The sequence below is a fragment of the Chrysemys picta genome, chromosome 11 (assembly GCF_011386835.1).
Source record: "Chrysemys picta bellii isolate R12L10 chromosome 11, ASM1138683v2, whole genome shotgun sequence".
NCBI classification, from domain to species: domain Eukaryota; kingdom Metazoa; phylum Chordata; order Testudines; family Emydidae; genus Chrysemys; species Chrysemys picta.
Genome location: NC_088801.1, coordinates 63,943,140 through 63,965,889, shown reverse-complemented (window position 1 = coordinate 63,965,889; position 22,750 = coordinate 63,943,140).

The window sequence follows — 22,750 nt, the reverse complement described above, 5'->3', positions numbered from 1 at the left end:
GATGTGTTATTCCTTGACTTTAGCAAAGCTTTTGATACGGTCTCCCACAGTATTCTTGCTGCCAAGTTAAAGAAGTTTGGGCTGGATGAATGGACTGTAAGGTGGATAGAAAGCTGGCTAGATCGTCGGGCTCAACGGGTAGTGATCAATGGCTCCATGTCTAGTTGGCAGCCGGTTTCAAGCGGAGTGCCCCAAGGGTCGGTCCTGGGGCCGGTTTTGTTTAATATCTTTATTAATGATCTGGAGGATGGTGTGGACTGCACTCTCAGCAAGTTTGCAGATGACACTAAACTAGGAGGCGTGGTAGATACACTAGAGGGTAGGGATCGGATACAGAGGGACCTAGACAAATTAGAGGATTGGGCCGAAAAAAACCTGATGAGGTTCAACAAGGACAAGTGCAGAGTCCTGCACTTAGGATGGAAGAATCCCATGCACTGCTACAGACTAGGGACCGAATGGCTAGGTAGCAGTTCTGCAGAAAAGGACCTAGGGGTCACAGTGGACGAGAAGCTGGATATGAGTCAACAGTGTGCTCTTGTTGCCAAGAAGGCTAACGGCATTTTGGGCTGTATAAGTAGGGGCATTGCCAGCAGATCGAGGAACGTGATCGTTCCCCTTTATTCGACATTGGTGAGGCCTCATCTGGAATACTGTGTCCAGTTTTGGGCCCCACACTACAAGAAGGATGTGGAAAAATTGGAAAGAGTCCAGCGGAGGGCAACAAAAATGATTAGGGGTCTGGAGCACATGACTTATGAGGAGAGGCTGAGGGAACTGGGATTGTTTAGGCCTTGGCTACACTTACCAGCTAGTTCGACAGCTGGAAATCGAAGTTCTGGGTTCGACTTATCGCGTCTAGTCTGGACGCGATAAGTCGAACCCGGAAGTGCTTGCTGTCGACTGCGGTACTCCAGCTCGGCGAGAGGAGTACCGCGGAGTCGACGGGGGAGCCTGCCTGCCGAGTGTGGACCAAGGTAAGTTCGAACTAAGGTACTTCGACTTCAGCTACGTTATTCACGTAGCTGAAGTTGTGTACCTTAGTTCGAATTAGGGGGGTAGTGTAGACCAAGCCTTAGTCTCCAGAAGAGAAGAATGAGGGGGGATTTGATAGCAGCCTTCAACTACCTGAAGGGGGGTTCCAAAGAGGATGGAGCTCGGCTGTTCTCAGTGGTGGCAGATGACAGAACAAGGAGCAATGGTCTCAAGTTGCAGTGGGAGAGGTCCAGGTTGGATATCAGGAAAAACTATTTCACTAGGAGGGTGGTGAAACACTGGAATGCATTACCTAGGGAGGTGGTGAAGTCTCCTTCCTTGGAGGTTTTTAAGGCCCGGCTTGATAAAGCCCTGGCTGGGATGATTTAGCTGGGAATTGGTCCTGCTTTGAGCAGGGGGTTGGACTAGATGACCTCTTGAGGTCCCTTCCAACTCTGATATTCTATGATTCTATGTAGATACAGGGTAACCTTTTCAAACAAGCCTCAGTCCCGTTTTCAAAAAGCAACTTAAGCACTTTGGAGCCTAAATCGCTTTAAAAAGTTTTACCCACACTCATGGAGCCTTAAAACACTACTTTTCCTTATCTAAGATTTCTTGCCCTGCAAGGTGAGTTCCTTTGAATAACATTGGGTTCCTGTTAAATAGGCATTGCCTCTCTGCAGGAGAGATGGAATTTTAAACCTGTGGTACGCAATTAAAATATGCAGAAGCTTATGGTAGTTTTAGGTTTCTTCTTTTCTTGTTTTAACCTAGTGTTGTCCTCTATCATCCTAGCTTTCAACAATTCCAGGCTCAGGCGGAATTCTGATTTTTCAGTGGGACTGTTTCATGAGTTTTCAACGTCAACTGTATATATTTAAAAGGAATTTCAGAAGAAGAAAAAAAAGCCACTCTTGGAGCCTGATCCAGAGCCCTTTGCAGTCAATGAAAGATTCCCATTGGCTTCAATGGGCACTGGATCAGGAAGTTAGTACATACCAGCTATTATTCTGATCAGCATTGAGGCAGAGTCATTAAGGTTCTTCTACACATGCCTAATTTAAAGCATTTGAACAGTACCAGTGGGATCACTCATATGCATAGAGAGAGATATACTTAAGTACCTTACTGAATCAGGGCCTAAAAAGTCTATACATATCATGCCTCTTTTTCCTCCATTGTATTTAAAGGGTATGGTATGTGTGCAATTTAGTAGGTTCTATGTATAAACATAATTATTAGTCATTATGTTGTATTTTATATCCCCATAGCATATATTACCCTCTTTGTATTATTCCAAAAATCTGCATGAAATCAAGTACAGTGTGTTAACCTAAGAATGCAGACTTTTTCAGTGATTAGATTGTTGTTGCAAATGCCAGGACGATCACTCTGTTCTTGAACATTCAAAACACCTTTCAAAAAGAGAAAGGAATTGTACCTCCCACAGTGCACTTAGAACAAAGACCAAAAACAAGTGAGTCACTGGAAGATCGACTGCAGAATAGAATAAAGCTCAGAGGCACTTTGCTGACATCTCCTGGAAGGCAGTGACACAACAGGATTTGGAAATCAAAACGTGCATCATGAGTGGAGAGTTTCAAACTGAATGCAAGACCTCTCGCACTGAATACTACTTAGAAGTTACTTGCCATTAGAGCTGTGTGAATATTGGATTTTTCATTTCACTGGCAATTTTTTGTTTTCCCACCCCTGAAATGATTCAGTGAAATTGACATGAATTCACAAGATGTGAGGTTGGGTATCACCAAATCTGCATTTTTTACCAAAAAGAATTTCAGTCAAATTTCCTCCAGCTCCACTTGTTAAGTTGTACAGAGTGGTCAATACTACAGGAATTTGGGATCTGTTAAGGCTCAGTGTTGGGGCTAATCTCAAATTTTTGTTTCTAGCACTTTCTGTTCTATTTAGGTCCTTGTACTTTGCCCCTCACTTTGGTACCATTAAGGCCCTCATTCACTCAAAACACTCAAGCCAAGGCCTAACTTTTAAATGTCTTCAGCAATGATCTCCTATTCCTCAAAGCAGACTAAGGACTGACTACCGTGATGAAAGATACAAGAGACACAAGGTGGGTGATTAATATCTTTTATTGGCCCAACCTCTGTTGGTGAAAGAATGGAGCGGGGAGGTCACCAGCTCCTGCCCTGAAGGGCTTAAAACAGCCCTTGGTGAGGGCTATGGTAGGGGAAACCTGGACTGATTGGGGAAATAGCCACAGCTGGGCCACGCCCCAATCAGGCTGAAGTTGGCCCTATAAAAAGGCTGTGAGCCAGGTGCTCTGCAGACTCCCTCTAGCTTCTGAGAAGGAGGGACCTGGCTGCAAGGACCTGAGTAGAGCAGGGCTGGGGAAAGGCAGAGGAGCTGGGGAGCTCCAGCCTGGAAAGCCCTAGGCTGCAGCCTAGCAGAAGGCCAAGGGGTACTGGGGGTTGCAGAAGGCAGCCTGAGATAGGCAAAGGCAGTAGGTCCAAACCCAACCTTGCCAGTGATGAGTAGGCTGATACTGCAGTCTGCCCCAGGGCATGGGGGATAGACAATGACTGGCAGTAGTCTTATACTGAGGTGAGGTGGGGATAAGGGTTGGGGTTCCCAGGGGAGGGGAGACCCTGAGAGAAAGGGATTACTGCCAGGGGGCAGCACCCCAGATAATGGGGCACCGGGTCTGGAAGGGACACGGGGGGGCCCAGCAGCAGCGGGACACTGGCCTGCAGAGGGTGTTCCGGAGGCTGGACAAGCTAATTCCCAGAAGAGACCAGCAGGAGGTGCTGCAGGGGTGAGTCCACTTGCCTACAAAGAGACAAGCTTGAGCTTATACAGAGATCTGCTTCAGCTCTGGGAAAGGTATTCAGAGATTACAGATGAGCATGTGCTTAAGTGCCTTGCTGAACTGGAGTCTCAGTGAGATGATTAGCATCTGTTGAGTGATGTTCTTTCCTTCTTTCTCCCTAGTGTGTGAGGATCTTCTTTTTAAATATTTGTTTCCTTTTATTGTGGAGATCAGCTTCCATTTTGAAGACTGTCGCTGGTCAGTCACAGTGATTTTCCTTAGTCATTGGTCAGCCATACTCCTCCCTGACCTACGCCCAGAGTTGGCCAGTGGGACCTATTGGCTATATATTTCCTAATCCTGGGGCCACAGTTCTAGGCGAGGGTGGGGGAGGCAGAACTGAGGAGTTAGTCTGTGACTGGGGAGGGCTTGGCTTCTCCCAGTGGGGTTACTGTAAGGTTCCTTGTGGCCACTGGCTGCCTGTTTGTGGCTGAGCCACTGCAGCCCCCAGGTAACTCAATTGTAGGGCCCTAGCATGTGGAAGCAGAGGAAAAGGCGGTTTCCCCTAAACACCTAAGCAAGTTACTACTTGTCCCAAGTTTCATGGCAAATACCTGACCCCAAACTGATCTTGTTAGGGCACCAGCATGTCCCTCATTCAGGGGAAGTTACTTCAAAGTAGGGTTTTGTGCCAGGCACTGGTTGCTGTGACTGCATTGGAGACTCTGAGGGAGGCATAACTCCACTGTGATAACTGACAGCTTTTGGCCACAGCTCACCATTTTGTTAATGCCTGGGCCTGCTGTAGCTGTAAAAGTTGCATCCATGCGCATCCATTCCAGGGCTTGCGGTGTTCCGGTGAAGTGGTCAAGCTGCATTATCCCTTCAGAGAAGACAGCCTGCTCCATTCTTTGCATGTGGCTAGCACAGTGGGCCAGCAGGGTGGTGGTAAGGTCATAGCCCTGATGCTTCTCCACTGTTTTCAGCTTGATTTTTTGCTCCCAAGAGTGGAATGAGGGTGGTGGACTAGGAGATGTGATTGCTCTGAGTCCTGAATGTTGCTGGGCAACATAAGCCATGGAAGGGTAAAAGGTGGGGGAAGGCTCCTGGGTCCTTCCAAACCTACATTAAACACGAACACCTGTTCTCCTCCTTGCTCCTCAAATGTCATTTTCTTTCTCCTTCCTTTTGCAGGCGGTAGTCCTTTATCCTCCTTATATACTTCAAACACCATTCAAGCAGAGACGAGGGGCCATCACCACGCAGGAGTGCCCTCATGGCAACAGAGAACAGTCACAAGTAACGGATCTACCAGACCCAAGGCCTGATCCAGCAAGAGGCTGAGCATCTCCCTCTCCTACTGAGCCATTCCCAGTGATGTGCTCAGCACCCCCTGGCCTGTTTATCATCTCCAGGGCCCTTCATCACCTGCAGTTACCTTCACATACAGAAAACACTGACACACATAAGCCTAGATAAGGGGCCAATTGGGAACACATCCGCTTGCTTTTTAGAATGGTGGACCTGGGCATACCTTCAAGGCCACAAAACATTGGCTCCTGGCTTCCACAGTGCCAGATGTGTTTGGGCCTCATCCTACTCTGATACTGGTGAGATAAGTCAGTGGAGTGACACTGATATCAAACTGGCATGAGGAGAATTAGGCCTATTTTTGTTCAGTTAGGCTCTACATGAAAAACTCAAATCTATGCATACAGCCACACCTACTCATCCCTCTGACCACACACACCTATTATGCCAATCACAAAGCATTGGCCACAAGCATGTTTAGGAATGACATGCACCATACAGAACCATCCACCCACTTTGTGAAATATTCTTCAGGGAAACCAGAGAACAAAATACTTATCCTGCAGTTCGCTGCCCACTTCTCTCTGCAGTAACTCACCTCCTACATCACCTTGCTGACTCTGCTGATAATATGTACTGTTGTCATGGTTCTGCATTACTCAGAGTGACTCATGTGGCATCCTTAACAGCAGATTGGCTATGTAGAAGCTTTTTAAAATATGAAACGTAAGGGGTGGGATTTACAAAAGTAAATGGCATAGCCTACCTGCTCCCATTCAAGTGAATGCAGGCCTAACTCTGCTTCCATTGAAACTAATGGTAAAAGTGCCATTGATTTCAATAAGATCAGAGGTAGACCAATGCTGAGTGCTCTGGAAATTCCCACCCAAAAGTTGTACAATGATTAGAACAGCAATGACTTTTGTTGTAGTTATTGCCATCTGTGTTGTACATTGAAAATGATGTTTTCCTCTTCTATGCAGGAAGACAGATGACAATATTAATATTGTTCATTTAAACAACTCTGATTATGTGTTAATCTATTGATTCAATTTGTAGTGGTTCATGTGATCCATTATTTTGTCTATCATCATGGGTTGGGGTTTCAGTTCATTTTGTTTTGGTTCACATGTGTGCTCACCCCCACTAAGTTTTAAAGAACTACAAAACTCAAGCTAATTATCAGTTTGGGCCTGGTTTTGAATCCAAGCCAAACAAAATGATTTCACACAGTTTCTGCCTGCAACTAAAAAGTGGCCTAGGTTCTCCCAAAGCTCAGCAATTTAACTTTGAGCTAGTTTTGAGAGCCTCTGAACATGATTTAAACTTCAGGGTCGTAACAAACTTTGATGGACATTTTTCATACACTAGCTCTACTCAAATAACAACACAAAGCTAAAGAGTTATAATGTGTAACATCCAGTACTTTGCTATGCCAAGGGCTTTCAAACTGTTAGTGTTAAGGAGGGGCTGTGTTTTAGAGGCTCAGAAGTTTGGTTAGAAAAAAGCTTCCAAATATTAGGATATTTTGGTGTATTTATTGGTACCACATGTCTAGAAGTGAAGTCAAGCTGAAAAAACACATCAAAGAGAATCTTTCATCCAGCATTTCAATTATTTTGCTTCTACTTCCTGTGGAAACTAGGAAGTATAGAGGTGTGAAGGGAAAGGAAGAACATTTATCCCCATGAAAGTTGCTAACCTATCTAAATCCTGAGATTGCAGGTGAAGCTGACTAAAACAAAAGGCCATCTCCTCAGATGAGTGTGGGACCATAAAAATTAGAATTTAACTAGTCACAGAAGACAAAGAATGCAAAAAGAGGAACCGGGTCAAAACAAGGGAGCCAGGAGGGGACGCCAAGTAGAGATTATTGATGTCATCCACAGTTCCAAAAGGGAATCCCAGGGGAGAGGGGACAATGCCCAGAGGAACTTGGATGGAAGCATGCCTGAATGAAGCCTCACACTCAGATATCTGACTTAGCTTCCTGGCCATGGAAGGACAGCCATTTTGGCCAGTGCCAAGAGGAGGTTGATGAGCAAGTCTTGCAGCTTCATGGGGCATAGAGCATATCTAATATTGTCAGAGAAGAATAGGTGAGGGAAGAAGGACAGTCAGAACCTCAATAAAAGGGGCTGTGGCCTGGCACACTGCAGGGGCAGGTGTCGGGGGTTGTGATGAACTGTCCCAACCATAAGCACTTGCAAGAGGTGCTAGATGGACATCACTGGAGATGAAAATGTTTTTTCCAGAGAGCAGTAAGCAAGCAGATGCAATGCATGTTTCCTCACCTGAGAAAGTGGATTGACTCCTTAGCTAGAGAAAAGCATATTTCTACTCCTAGTCTTCTCCAGTCATGTGCCAATGAGGCTGCAATTGCATACCAATCACAGTGTGACTTTTTATTATGTGGACACTTAGCTAAACAAAACTGAACCGAGACCGCTAGCACATGACAAAGCTCTCCATTGTTAGCTACATACAGCCACGACCAGCCTGGATTCAAATCAGCGAACTAGATGTAAAAGCTTCACTTCTCATTAGGAAGCCCTTAAGCCACTGTCTTCTAACCAAACTTTTGAAGTTTGAGAGAAATAGAGCCAATTTCTCTCCTGCCAAAGAGCCTCACATTTCATAGGCTAAGTTACAAAACATTTCCTAGTGCTGTTAAAAACTGAGGTTCATGAATTTCAACTTTATTGACGAATATAGCTGTTCGTGAGAAATTTAGTTTGACTTCAAGGGACTAATATATCTGTCAGAGCAGAAAATCTCTTGCTTAGTTCTGGTTAGAGTTTCTTCGTAGCCATCTTGTTGATTTGTTTGTTTTGGCCATAGCATGTCTTTCTGCTTCTGCTCTCCTCCTGATTTCCAAAATACCCCAAGATAATTAGACTTCAGGCAAACTAATGTTAACGTTGGTTTTTTCACATATCCAACTTCACAGGAAACTAAAATGCTGTAATTTTATGTGCTACCTGCAATACAAATGTCTATTGATAGATGGTGCTATGTACACAGACTTTATTTTTCAAGTAAATGTATAGCAATGCATTCATATTTTAAAAACAGAATTTTAGTCAAAAGGGTTACAGTTCAAGGTTAATTTGGGGCATCTCTTTACATCAAAACAAGATCCTAGAGCCAAAGAAACCCCAAATTTAAAGGGACTATGTCACAATTCAGATCTGGGTAGGAGTACAGATTTTATGGCTTGTTCCCATCTTTATACTGGGCCAAACCAGAACCATACACCAAGCACCCTGACTTGGATCTGAATGCCCAGGTCAGGCATGTCTTTACTGATAAGATAATTAGAGCTGGTTTAATTTTTCACCAGAAAGCTTTTTCAGTGATCGATGGGATAGACTTCGCTCTTCGGCCTAAATGCAACAAAAATAAAAATATTCATTTAATTCAGTTCAAAATTTTAAAAAGTTCTGTTTCAATTGTGTTTTTGGTTTTTGTGTTTCATGTTTTTGGCTTTTTTTTTTTTTTTTTTTACCCCCTCTGCATATGGGAGGAAAACACCGGGGAAGTACAAGAGAAACGGTTAAAAAAACAAAACCACCCCCTCTATTGAATTTTATTTTCATTCTGGTTCAAATGAAAATGAAACTTTCCGTTCAAATCAAATTTAAAATATTAGTTTGTTTCAATGAAAAAATAAGGATTCTATGATTTTTAAGTGTAATTTTCTTTCAATATTCTGTAGAAAATACTTATTTTCTGATCAGCCTCAAATACATATTCCTATCACACTCCACTCCCATACACCGTACTTCCAATGGCAAGGACAGCAGAACCAAGTATTTAAACAACATTGGCACACACAATACACAAAGCCTTTCATTTAAATGTAGATATTGATCAAGTTCTGGTCATGAAGCTCTTGGTAGAGCAAAGGAAAGTGACAAGATGATACCCCCAAAATACACAAGAAGTAAACTCTTCTACACACCCTCCCTCCTCATAGCGGACACCCCTTTGTGGGTGGACATGGCATAGCAGCTTTCCTGTCTAGCACCCTCTGCCAACAGTCATTCCAGTGCCATGGTGGCCTGTCCTCTACTGAGATTTGGCCAGGTCACATTTAAGTCCACCCCTTCTGGGGTAACAGAAAATCCAACAAATAGCCCAATGTTGTCACAAAAGGTCTTCAGCCCCAACTGAGGCCTGTGATTCTCACATCCCTCTCTGTGCTGTCATTCATCCATAGCTCCTTCCCAAGGGCCTTCACACCACCTTCCCAGGGACTGGTACAAGAGCCCAGGTCCTCCCACGACACTGGGTTTCTATCTAGAGACCCTAAAACCAACATCCAAGGTCTGCTCCATTGCTGCTACCTACCATAGTCTGTTAGCTGGCCTGTTCACTCTTCTTCCAGGGCCAGGACTCACAGGGCTCTCCCCCGGCAATAATTCCCCAGCCATGAGTGTAAACTGAAATGAACCTCCACCCACCTGGTGATACCTTTCATGCCTCTTAAGTTCTCCTTGCGCTGATCCTCTGCTGAGCACCTCCCAGTGCTATCTCCTGGGAAACCCTAATCCTGCCCTTTTTTCAGGGTACCTCACCACCAGAGCTTGCCCCACTCCTCTCCTGGTCTCCTATCAGACTCCTCTACTGAGAAGAGAATCCCAGGGCCAAGTCTTTCCATGGGCTCCCTCCCAGTCTCAGGTCCCAAAGGGGAACTGCACCATTCTTCCCCTCTCTGGGTAGGTCCTGTACCAGCTCCTGGGAAGGGGACAAAGATGATTGAGAGCCCTGAGCAAAGGGATGCAAGGACTACAAAACTCCCTCCCTGTAGCCTCTCAGTACTCTGGGCTTCCTCTCTTTGTACTACCACCAGTTCCACCCCCATGGAGTTCCTGAATAATTAGGCCTGGCCCACCCTCCAGGTGCGACCAGGTGTCTTAACTGAGCACTCCAGCTTCAGTTAACCCTTTCATTACATGTGTGGGGTGCACACACCATCACAGCGGGGGATACAAACAAAATATCATTAACAGAGCAAAGTGCTTTTGGTGGGAGGTGCATCAAGAACACATCAGGTAAATGGGGGGGGTTTGAAAGGACATTTCTGTAAATGAATAAAGTTGAAACATGCAAGAGTAACAAATTTCTGATGTTTTAAAAATGTTATTCTCTTAAAATGCATGAGAAAACAGGCTGGTATTTGGATTCCAATGATCTTTGCTATAAAGAAGTGGCTGCAAGCAGGGAATGTAAGAAGTTATGACTAGGGTTACCATATTTCAGCAAGCAAAAAAGAGGACGGGAGGAGCCCCGCCCTAGCCCCGCCCCTGCCCCTCCCACTTCCCGCCCCCCCAGAACCCCCAACCCTCCCCCCGTTCCTTGTCCCCTGACTGCCCCCTCCTGGGACCCCTGCCCCTAACTGCCCCCCAGGACTCCACTCCCTATCTAAGCCTCCCTGCCTCTTGTCCCCTGACTGCCCCAACCCTTATCCACACCCCCACCCCCAGACAGACCCCTGGGACTCCCACGCCGCATCCAACCACTCCCCACCCCCTGACAGCCCCCCCCCAGAACTCCCAACCCATCTAAACCCCTCTGCTCCCTGTCCCCTGACTGCTCCGATCCCTCTCCCCACTCCTGCCCCCTGACAGCTCCCCCCCAGAACTCCCAGTCCCCCACACCCCCGCTCCTTGTCCCCTGACTGCCCCCTCCTGGGACCCCTGCTCCTAACTGCCCTCCAGAACCCCACCCCCTACCTAAGACTCCCTGTTCCTTGTCCCCTAACTGCCCCCTCCTAAGACCCCCCCCCAACTGCCCCCCAGGACCCTACCCCCTACCTGTACCCTGACTGCCCAAAACTTTCTCCACTCCCCCCAAAAAGCCCCCCCCCCGTTTCTTGACTGCCCCCTCCAGAACCTTCCTGCCCCCTGGCCCCCTTACCCTGCTGCTCAGAACAGGGTGTTGGGCTCTGTGTGAGCCGGACACGTGGCTAAGCTCCCCAGCACAACAAAACCCGGTCCCTGGCCCTGCACAGTGCTGCCGGACCGGGCTGCAGGGGAGAGCTGCCCTTGTATCAGCACAAAGTGCTCTCGCTCCCGTTTTGCTACGCTGCATGGCAGAAACCGCTCCCAGTTGCAAAAGGGGAGGGCTGCACTTTGTGCTGATACACTTGCTCAGAATGCAGGGCGGATCCGGCTCCTCTACAGCTGCTCCAGAGTCCAGCCCGGGACTTTCCTGCAGCCCTCCCAGCCGCTCACTCTGCTCTGCCGGGGGAGGGGGGAAATCCCGGACATTGTGAGTGCTTTACAAATTCCCCCCGGACGCTATTTTTAGCACAAAAAGGAGGACATGTCTGGGTAAATCCAGACGAATGGTAACCCTAGTTATGACACATCTTACACGAAGCTCTACAGCACCATAATTTCTGTTGCCTCACAAAGATACTTTCTTGCTCACACAGACTAGAAGCAGCTACTAAGACAGGCAGTGCCACTAGCGATGTGTTTTTTCCCCAGCAAGAGGAAATCAGAAATAAAGTAAATGTGTTCTCCTAAAACCAGCCTCTGACCTGCTGTACAAGATTCAGATTCGGGGGGGGGGCTCATCTAATGTGGCCAATATCCTGATTTGGGAAAATGCACCAGGGCAAAATGTGACTGGCAGGGAATGAGAGCACCTGCAGTGTAGTGTCTGTAGAATCAGAGCAAATAGTAGGTTTCTAGCACAGTAAGGTGATCATCAATATTTTTATAGCAGGCAGCACCTGGCATGAGATGAATGAGCAGTGTTTCTTAGCAGTTATTGTCCAGTGGTATTGAGTATCCACTGAATAAAATAGTGGAATGTTCCTTTCTCCATTGCAGGAGGCAGTAGTGAAACAACTCCAGTAGTTGTGAGGGCTCTGGCAGGCAAGTGGACCTGGCTAGAAAATGGCAGGGCACAGTGTGGCATTACCAGAAGGTACACAGAATATATGCACCCACACTACATGTAGGAGACATGGTTGCAAATCAGTAGTGTAGCAGAGTATGCTCGGTAGACAGGGGCGGCTCTAGCTTTTTTGCCGCCCCAAGCATGGCAGGCAGGCAGCCTTCGGCAGCATGCCTGAGGGAGGTCCCCGGTCCCGCAGCTTCAGTGTACCCGCCGCCGAATTGCCACCAAATCCGCGGGACTGGCAGACCTCCCAAAGGCATGCCGCCGAAGGCTGCCCAACTGCCGCCCTCGCAGGAACCGGGAGGCCGCCCCCTGAGGCTTACCGCCCCAGGCCCGCGCTTGGAGTGCTGGTGCCGCCGCTGTCAGTAGAGCCCTGCATGGATATAAAATTTGGATCCGCATCCATCCCCAGATATCCGCAGATTTGCAGGGCTCTAATGCTCAGAACAAGCACAGAGCATACCAGCATGACTGCTTCCAGCAGAGCAGGGAGCAAAGCACCAGTCTAGATGAGATCAGATCATGTTGAAAATCAGTCAGAGAATGCCACACACAGCAGGCTACAAGACTGATACTATTCATCATCGTGGAGAGCAGCACTAAGCCGCTGCATCCCAAATATCATCAGCGAGGAGAGGCTACTTGATTTTGTTTGTAACCATTTTAAATGGTTATCAGTGCCCAGGCAGGTTCTGGTAGCAGCATTAACATTATACAGGGCCAGATTAACCCATCACTGCGCTCTAGGCAGCCCCTGCCAGGCCAGGACTAGGGTCACAATCTCAGGAGGAAGAAAAAAAAAAAAAAAAAAAAAAAAAAAGACACTGGCCAATGATTTTGGAAACCCCCCCCTCACCACAAATTTGGGCCCAAAGCAAGTGCCTAGTTTACAGTGCTGATTCTGAGGAAATAAAATGACACTGCCTGGTTGAGAGAGTTCACTGCATTTCTTTCAGGGTCTCAAGAGACCCTCAAAGAAAACACTATCAAAAGAGCATTGATTCAACCTGTGTTTGAACAATGTCAAATGTCACTTAGGGTCACAAAGTGACATTGAAGATTATGATTAAGGGCATATTTAAGAATATTTTAACTTTCTTGAGGATGTGTCACTTTTAACTTCATCTCTGAAAGAGACCGTTTGGCTAAGCATTCACACCATTTTGACTATTTTCAGTCATTGGGTTCCTCCATTGGTGAGTCCCTCATAACTCAAGATTACACTTCCATGAAGGAAAGGAACACCAAGACAAATGGGAAAGCAAAGTTAGCACTTGTTCTAGAGCACTGAAGAGAACAATCAGCAGAATACTGGATGTCTCAAAAATGGTAGTGGGGGCCTACGATGGTGCACACTCACCTCTCATGAGCCCCTCCTGTTGGGTGGGTACTGTCAAAGTTAGACTCAGGACTCATAGTTTGTCAGACCACTCTGTTTTATTAGCACAGCGCTCTGCTAATACATTCAGATAATGTGAGCCTCCATGCAAGATTCAAACAAACAGTCTTATTTATACAGATAAAAGGGTGCGAACTAAACAAAGGGACAGAGAGAGCAAAATTGTAAAATATGCATGGAGCATAATATGCATATCCTGCTTCCTTGTTAACTCTTATCGATCTAAGACTAATGTTTCACCAATTGCCCTTAAGTGGCAAGTTAAGCAGTTAATGTCTGCTTTCCTGCCCCCCTGGCTTGCAGCATCTCTCATTTCTACTTAAAGGTACATACAGCATTCTTTAATTCATTCTATTTCTTTAATATAATTCATTTCACTTTCACAATCCCTCCTTTTGGTCAAGCTTACGCAAAGACCAACAATTACTGGGTTCCACATATTAATAGTTCTTTATCTCTTCGTTCATCAGTGATATTTATCATCATCATATTAGCACTCTGTTTTGGGGTAGTCACCTGGGTGGCATACCTTACACAATTCTGGATACAACAGGAGATTAACTGAAAACATACAAAAATCATTAGGATTCCAAACAGGATAGTCAGGGCTCCCTGAAACAACCAGTTTCCTGTGCCAGAGAAATTGAATAGGTTACTTAGCCACTTCCATAAAGAACTTGGCTCTTCATGGGGAAGATATGCAATTTGTTCTAAGTGACTAGCACGATCTATTACCTCATTGGTGTCGTCAGGTATGAACACACAACATTCTTTCCAATGAGAGCACAGGTCCCTCCTTTGGCCACCAGCACTATGTCCAATGCCTGACGGTTTTGGAGGGCCATCTGTCGGATCACCCCTGTTTCTTTGGCCAGGGTCTTTAAACTCTCTCCGGTTTCATTTGCCATTATTTCAACTACTGCTTGTAACCTTAGGAGCCTTTTTGCATGGTGTATTACTCCCCCAAGTGGGATAAGGGAACCGCCAATGGCCTCTTCCCAGGTCAAGGGGCTTATGTTATTTACATACCATTGGGCATCTGATAAGTCCCTTCTTCTTCGCCTGAAATTACGGAGGCGTTCTCGTGGGAAGGACCCTAGCACTCGGAATTGTGGGAAGAGTCTGGCGGGATAACAGATACCTGACCAGTTAGCTGGTAACACAGTATAAGCTTTGGTTCCACAAACCCAATGATGGCCTATTAAGGTAAGGTATTGCAGGCTGTTCCTCTACGTCTTTTTCTGGAGTCAAAATTGACTCTGCGTGGTCTTGAGGTGATTGGTTTGCTGGGGGGTGCCTTCTTACACTGTGAAGCATGTATGCACGCTGTGATGCCATGCACGCTGTGATGCCAGACAGTTTAACAGCCATCTGGATAGTAAGCAGTACCTGATGATTTTTTTGATGTCCTTTAAGTCTCTTTACTTCTTCCTTGACTCTGGCTATAACAATGGCCTTCACACCTTATCTTTTCCTGATGCATACATTCCTTATTCACACAGATTGAGAATACAAACAGTAGTATTTTATATGGAGCAAAAAAGGCATTGCAAATTAAACCTTGCTAAGTTTTACAATCAATAACCAAGACAATTTACATTGAGACCCAGGCCTTCAATGTTCCTCTAATCTACTTAACATAGACACAATAGAGAATCCTGTTTCTTACTTACTAAACCTTCAAACAAAGAAATGTATATTTAACTAGAGGCCTACTTTGTAATACATATAGGAAACCATAGTAGACATTATAACTTATTCTAAAACAAAAGGGTGACCATAATCAGTCATAAGGATTGTTCTGGTCTGTCATTCCTTTCTGCTATTCAAAAAGGGTGGCTGACAGGGATGAAATCAAATCATACATTAATTCCTATGGGACATTATACGATCCTGCTCCTACATATCCCCCTTTTGACACCAAGATTATTAATCGCCAGTGTCACTTCTTATTTAGTCCACGTAATAGAAAATACTGGGAGGTGATTTGGGCCTGTGGCTCTAGCTTTGCATACATTTGTTTTATCCAACAGCACATTTAAAATGTTACAATTAAACACATACAATTTATAATCAAAACCAATTAGGGTTAGTAACATTAGTACGCCAGTAGTTGTGGGAGACCATTCAGAAAATACATTATACCAATGGTAAGCTGTTATGTCTTTCTGCAGTGGCAATTCTTAACATGCTGCCATTTGCATGTATAATATGAATGGTTTGGTTTCCCACATTGCCCTTTTGTTTGTTTTAGGAACTATATTACCTTTTTATCTTTTGTAAACACAGTACTTACATTACATTTACATTTGTCTATTGGAAGGTTGCTAACACTTCCATTCTTTTAAAACACTTCCCCCCCCAAGAATTAACACATACACATAGCTCATTATACAGTACTTTGGTCTCATTCATTTTATCCCACATACAGGATCCTAGTGAGATGTCTTTACTACAGGGCTTTGGAGCAACAGGCATGGATAAGCATACCCACTTTTATTTGTTTCTTATTAGGTTGTCCTGTAGCTGATATTAGCTTTTCCTGAAAGACAAAAATAATATTTTTTCTACCCCTTTTGGGGTGGCATTCATTATTGCTTAAAATATTCCTTTCTTTTACAAATACCCTTGCTGATTGCAGGCAAAACAAGAGGAATTACCTCCATATTTTCCTGTGTTTTTGTTCTATAGGCAGGCCAGGTTTTAATGGCTTCTATCTTTTAAGAGTTATGGGGAAATTATCCCACTGTTCAGTCATTAAATCCATGAGGTGGTGTACCTCAGTTTTCCCTTTACAGCAGACCAAGGTTACAATGTCTTTCCTGCTGTATTAAGCTTTAAGTTTGTTCACAGGTAACAGCTGAAAAGCATCATTACCATAAAGGATTTTTTTCTTCAAAAATCACACACACTATACATTGTTACAGGGATACGTAGTAACATTACATTTATTTTAATTAAAGGTATCTTGTTATACCGTGCCTTTTATTTAGACAATTTGTTTGCTGACCAGGTATGTTCTTTATCTGCAACTTCTTTGTGCTGGCAGTTCTCTCACTTCCTTTATCAGTTAGATAATTTGCATCCACACAGGCTTGGCTTTTGGATTCAAAACCATTAGCAGAGCTCAGAGACTCTGTCTTAAAAGGAACACAATTAACTTTTACCAGAGTTTTGATTACTTTTAACTCTTGCTTCCAAAACACACACAGATCTGAAAAAGAACACAGCCTATTGTGGCTCCTTTGGAGCCCTAATAGGATTTTAATTAAGTAGCATGTTTCGTTTGCATTTCTTTTACCCCCTCTATAATATACACTGCACATGTCTGCACATTCCTTCTATACTTTAACTTTTAAAACATTAGCCATATTCATTTTTACATAAGTGTAACTGTCTCTTTTGTTCTTACAGAGTTTTATTTACCCTTATCAAAGTGACAGTCTGATTACACAGAGCCATTTTAAGGCTCAGTGTTTCTAACATTTCTTCTTTTTGTTTTGTGCACCTCACCCCTGCTGTTGCTTCAGAGGGCTACTGATTTTATTCTTTTCCTACAGCTTTCATTTGCTATTTTGTTACAAAAACAAACAGAATCCAGAATCTCTCCCTATTTTTCTGATTTTGACTGTCCTGCTGCAGTCATGACTTGATCTTTATTTGAAAACATTTAAATTTTGTAAAGAATCAAGTTACCCCTTAAGGGTTAAATACCAAATCTCAAAGTCAACCAACACTGATTACCTGTGTCTGGCAAAAAGGTCTGTCAGTTTTGCAGCTTTGAATTAAAGAGTCAAATGGATTTTTAGTGGCATTATAAACAAAACAAAACCAATTGGAACCTCACATATTCCCACAGACAGACAGATACATACACATTTTCTCTCCCTTAACATCCCTCTTACACTGCTTTGTTTTTACATAGCTGTACATTACCTTTATACATTTGGGGCAGTTAAGTTCCAATAGAACCCCCCCCCATGTTCTTTTAGCAAATTTGACTCAATTGTCCATAGTCAAATGATTTTAATTAGGTAGTCTCTTTACCTGGATTAATTTACAGACATTCCTCTGGAAAAGGGCCCATTTTTCCTTTAGAATGGCTGCAAAGAAACCAAGAATTCTTTTAACATTTTCACAAAGTTTAACTGTTTAATTCTCTCCAGTCTCTGTAGAGTTAACTTTTCACTCTCTTTCCTTAAATCACTTGTTTATTTCCCAAAATGATACCTTTATCAACTCAGATTTCACCATTTTAAGTATTGTTCCAGGGGTTCATACTTGCACTTACTCCTGACACTATGCCCTTAGGGCTTCCAACCTGTTTTTTTTTTTTTAGTTTCTTTATCTGTTGCTTGCCTGCTTGTCTGGGCCCAATCCTGCTTTTTCCAATGAACCATTTTTGTGAGTGATATTGTGGTCATTTCACAATTTTGAAAGAAATGCTTAAGGAAAGGCCCAGGAAGGGTGGGGGCTAGTTGAGGAGCCCACCCTCCTTGCTGAATTGGTAATGGAACACTAAAGAATCAGTTTCTGAGGCAGACAATGAAGGGGAACAGAACAAGGGGCATTTTATCCTTTTTACAACGAGAGGGGAGTATGAAGGGAGTTGGGATCGATCCGGGGTTGTTTTTTTTTTTTTTTGTCGTCAGAGAACAGGGTGAAGGGGAGCGCTCAGTCTGGTGGTGGGAGAGGAGGCTTTTAATAAAGCTTTTAATTTATTATTTGAATATTTGAGAGGGGTGAGTTTTGATTTTGTCCACCTACGATTTGCCTCTTCCCACCACTGCATGAAACAATTAACCTCTCCTTTAGCCAATTTAGTTTTAGGCTGACCGAGTTTTTTTTTTTTTTTTAAATGTCCACTCGGTCCTTGTTCCAAGGTTTTAACAGTGGCCACTGAGTTTTGGGATCTCCCTGAGTTAGCCTAGACCATTTTTCCAGAAATTTACAGGAGTCCGGACCCTTCCTAAAATTGAGCCGGCGTTCCTTTAGGGAACTGTCCCGACTTAGACGTCTGGTTACCAATACAGGAGGACTTTACACACATCAATCACACAAGAAGGAAATTCGGGTTCGTCAGAGCGATGCCCGGTGCAACACACAAAAGGAGCCCACAGGCTACTGACTCAATCGCCCTTGCTATCACACCAAGGGTTTTACCCAAGGTGCGGTGCGGCTGCGATTGTGCAGATTTCACTCACTCAGACCGCGGGGACAGGAACCCCTTGGTCGGCCGATCCCCGGACGGAGATGGCACCCAGACTCAAACACTCCACAGGAGGACGGATAGACACAGAGACAGAACTGTCCTCAGTCCGGACAAAACACAGAAATAATTACCTGACCAGATTCCTGATGTCAGATCCCGGGATCCCTACCAGAACAGAGTGGGAACCAACAGGTTCGATGGCGTAGACCTCACTGTGATCGTGCACCCTTCCGTTCAGGAGGAGGACCGCTCCGGCCAAATGCCCAGGTGCTGGCTACCATGGTCGTCCTACAAAAACGGTCAGGAATCACACAGCCCCAGTGAAGACGGTTGCCATCTCGGTGGAACCTCCAAATTGTCAAAGTTAGACTCAAGACTCATAGTTTGTCAGACCACTCTGTTTTATTAGCACAGCGCTCTACTAATACATTCAGATAATGTGAGCCTCCATGCAAGATTCAAACAGTCTCATTTATACAGATAAAAGGGTGCGAACTAAACAAAGGGACAGAGAGAGCAAAATTGTAAAATATGCATGGAGCATAATATGCATATCCTGCTTCCTTGTTAACTCTTATCGATCTAAGACTAATGCTTCACCAATTGCCCTTAAGTGGCAAGTTAAGCAGTTAATGTCTGCTTTCTTGCCCCCCTGGCTTGCAGCATTTCTCATTTCTACTTAAAGGTACATACAGCATTCTTTAATTCATTCTATTTCTTTAATATAATTCATTTCACTTTCACAGTACAAACCTGCACTCTCTTTTCACAGTGCCCCCGATCAGCTTCTCCAGTGGCTCAGCCCTCTGGCCAAGTCACACACAGTCACACGAACAAACAAACGCCTTCTGGGGTAAAAGGTCCAAGAGGGCCTATCCTTGTGCCGCTGGCAATGTCTGCAGCCCGGTCTCTGGGCTCAGTTCTCAGCCCCTTCTGGGCGAGTTTTAAATCCATCCCTGCTCTGGTGTAGAGCAGTGCCCCTAGGGGTTTCTCCCCAGAGACTCTAAGTCCTGCCCTTCACTTGGGCCTCTAAACAAGCCTTATCCCCTTTTCAGGTGATAGGCCGCCCTGCCAGTGGGGAGACTCAGGCTCTCCCACTACTCCCGGACCCCACGCAGAGACCCTATAAATAGCAGCCACATGTTGCTTCCCGTAATTATTACTGCTATTGCTATTTCCTGGGCCACTTCCCATATAGCCCCTTCCACGTCACCCTTACCTCAGAGTCCTCTGTTTATTTCCTGCTTGAGCACCATCTCTCTCAGGCCTCCTCACCTACAGAGTCTCACAACCTTCTGCTTCCTGCTCAGGTCCTGAGCTCCCTTTCTGGGGCAGGGTGTGGTAGGCAGGCCCTCCCAGAGGTCCAGAGAGGCCTGGGCCTTCCAGCTTTTGAGGCCCCAAGCCATAATAAAAATATAAAATGACAACACATGGTCTAATCATGTGCCAGCAGAACAGATGTATTTTTATTAATATTTATGAACATTTTAACTCTTGAATATGACAAAATCTATATCCGTTAACCAAAAAATTATGTCTTTTACCAAATCAAATCTCGTATTTGCTTAAACTTGCAGCTCTAAGCTGAGAGAGTGTGTCACATTTTGGTCCGATAGGGATGTGCATAAAAACAAGTTGCAAAATTTATCAAATGCCAAAAAATTAACCCGTGTCTAAATTTGAGGCCCCCTTTGAGCTTGAGGCCCAGGCCAAATGGCCCTCCTGGCCCCCCCCTCTGATTGGCCCCGGTGGTAGGACCGCAAGGCCTCCAGCAGCAGTACACCCCATCACAGGTTCACAGACTTTCACCTCTGGGTTCCTCTAAGATGTCCGGACTCACCCCGCAGCACCTCCTGCTGGTTGTCCAGGGAATTAGCTCTCCAGCCTCTGGAGCGCCCTCTGCAGGCCAGTGATCCGCCTGTCCTCTTCCTCAGGCTCCCGTGTCCCTCCCAGGACCCCAGTGCCCCTTGCTCTGGGTGCTGCTCCCTGGCAGTACCCACACACTAGGTCTCCCCTCCCAGGTGAATCCCCACTCACTATCCCCACCTTGCCTCAGCACTAGGCCACTGCCAGTCACCAACTAGCCCCTACTCCCTGAGGCAGACTGCAGTATAGGCCACTCATCACTGGCAAGGAGGGTTTGGACCTGCTGCTTTGGCCTTGCTCCGGGCTGCCCTCTGCAACCCCCAGTACCCCTTGGCCTTCCGCTAGGCCACAGCTTGGGGCTATCCGGGCTGGAGCTCCCCAGCCTGTCCCTAGCCCTGCTCTACTCAGGTATGCTATCTCTAGCTTGCTACAGCCAGGCCTATCTCTCTCTGCACTCAGAGAGAAACTCTTCTGAGTGCCTGGCTCCCAGTCTTCTTATACAGGCTCCCAGCTGGGGCCTGATTGGGGCATGACCCAGCTGTGGCTACTTCCCCAATCAGCCCAGTAGCTTTTCCCTTTGCCCCAGCCCTCTGCCAGGGCTGTTTTAAACCCCTCTGCAGGAGTGGGGTAACCATCCTGCTACAGTTCCTCTCCAAGCTAATGATGGGATTTTCAAAAGCACTTAAGCCCAGATGTTCAAATTTCAGTGGGAGTTAGGTATCTAATACCTTTGAGGATCTGAGTCTCAGCGTTAACCAGGGGTGGCAGGTATAATAGGCATGTGAGGCTGTGCCTCCCCTGGCACTGCAGTAGCCGCTGGACCCCAAGCTATGGGGTTTGGCGGGGGAAATTTGTTTTATTATGCCCCATGCAGGTTTCAGGGAAGCTGAGGAGATGGTATGTGCTATTCAGCTTCCTGGGTTCATCAGTAATCTCCCTGGACTCCAGAGAGATTACTTATGAACCCAAGAAGCTGAGTAGCACATACCACCTCCTCAGCTGCCTTAGAACCTGTATGGGGCATATCAAAAGCTTCTTAGCGAGAGTGAGAGCTTTTCCCCAGGGCTGCCTGGGGTCTGGGGAGGCATGGTGCAGCTGGCTTGGGGCTCTGGGGGTGGGGGGATGCTCAGGGCTCCTCCAGGCTGGGGGGGCGAGGAGGCTTGTGGCTCCAGCCGTGGGAGGGAGGGCGGCGGAAGGAGCCGAGCTGAGGTTAGCCTCCCCAAAGGGGGGCTCCACCCACTGCCCATGGTGTTAACTTAACTTTTTTTCCACTGAAGTCAATGGAAGTGTTGTTACCCAGGGTTCTTTCAACCCAAAGCTCTTGGTAACTTTTACTCTATGCGAGGTGGTGCCAGGAAATAAATCAGGGGAGACATGGCCATCAGACCGATAGATGGCTGGCATAAACAGGACAATGCAAGAGTGCTTTCATTTAAAGCTAAACTTTACTTAGTCTCAAGCACTTACACATGTCCGCAACAGGTTAGTAAAACACCCCCAACCCTCGATAATTACCAAAGCTGAGTGTGACTCTCGAGTGGCACAGTGGCAGCCCGTCTGCCGATGGGGAACACAAGATGCATCCAGAGGGAGAGACCAGTCCAACTACCTCAAACTTTTCCCCTTTATTTATACATAGTAATACAATGACATGTCCCTCAAAGAAAACTTGTTAAGCAAGCAGTCAAGCAAGAGGTTTTCTTCTGATTATTGATTAACCAGGTGTCTTTTTTCCCCAGAGTTTGCAGCCTTGAGACCCTGATAGACGCTTTCCTGAGGGCACATCCCGCTCTTCTAAAATGCATGTATCAGCAACTTCAACACAATTCTTATTAGGAAGGACACAGGGGGTCAAGCCGCCCTTTCTGCGGCACCCAAAACCCCCTCCCCTCCTTCCTTGGTTAAGCTAAGCCTGCTGCATGGCCACTTTACGGTCTGCTGAGTTGGCTGCTTTTAGCAATACGCAATAGTGGTTTCAGGCACTTTACTGGTTTGCCAAAATCTCCCCATACATTGTTACCATTTTTTCAATGAAAGCAGAGTTAGACCAGTATCGAATAGCTTTGAAAACCCCACCTTAGGCTGGAGATTACTAAAGTAAAGATGTCAATGATATAAGTGTCTGTGTGTACACACAAAAGTACCCAGATGCACGCTTGTTTGGACATAAAGGAGTTAAGGTACAATATGCAATCTTAACTCTGCCCCTTTGTGTATGTACTACAGTAGTGTTTAATTACATGACTACACGCTATTTCTTCTATAGTGCTACGTAATATTG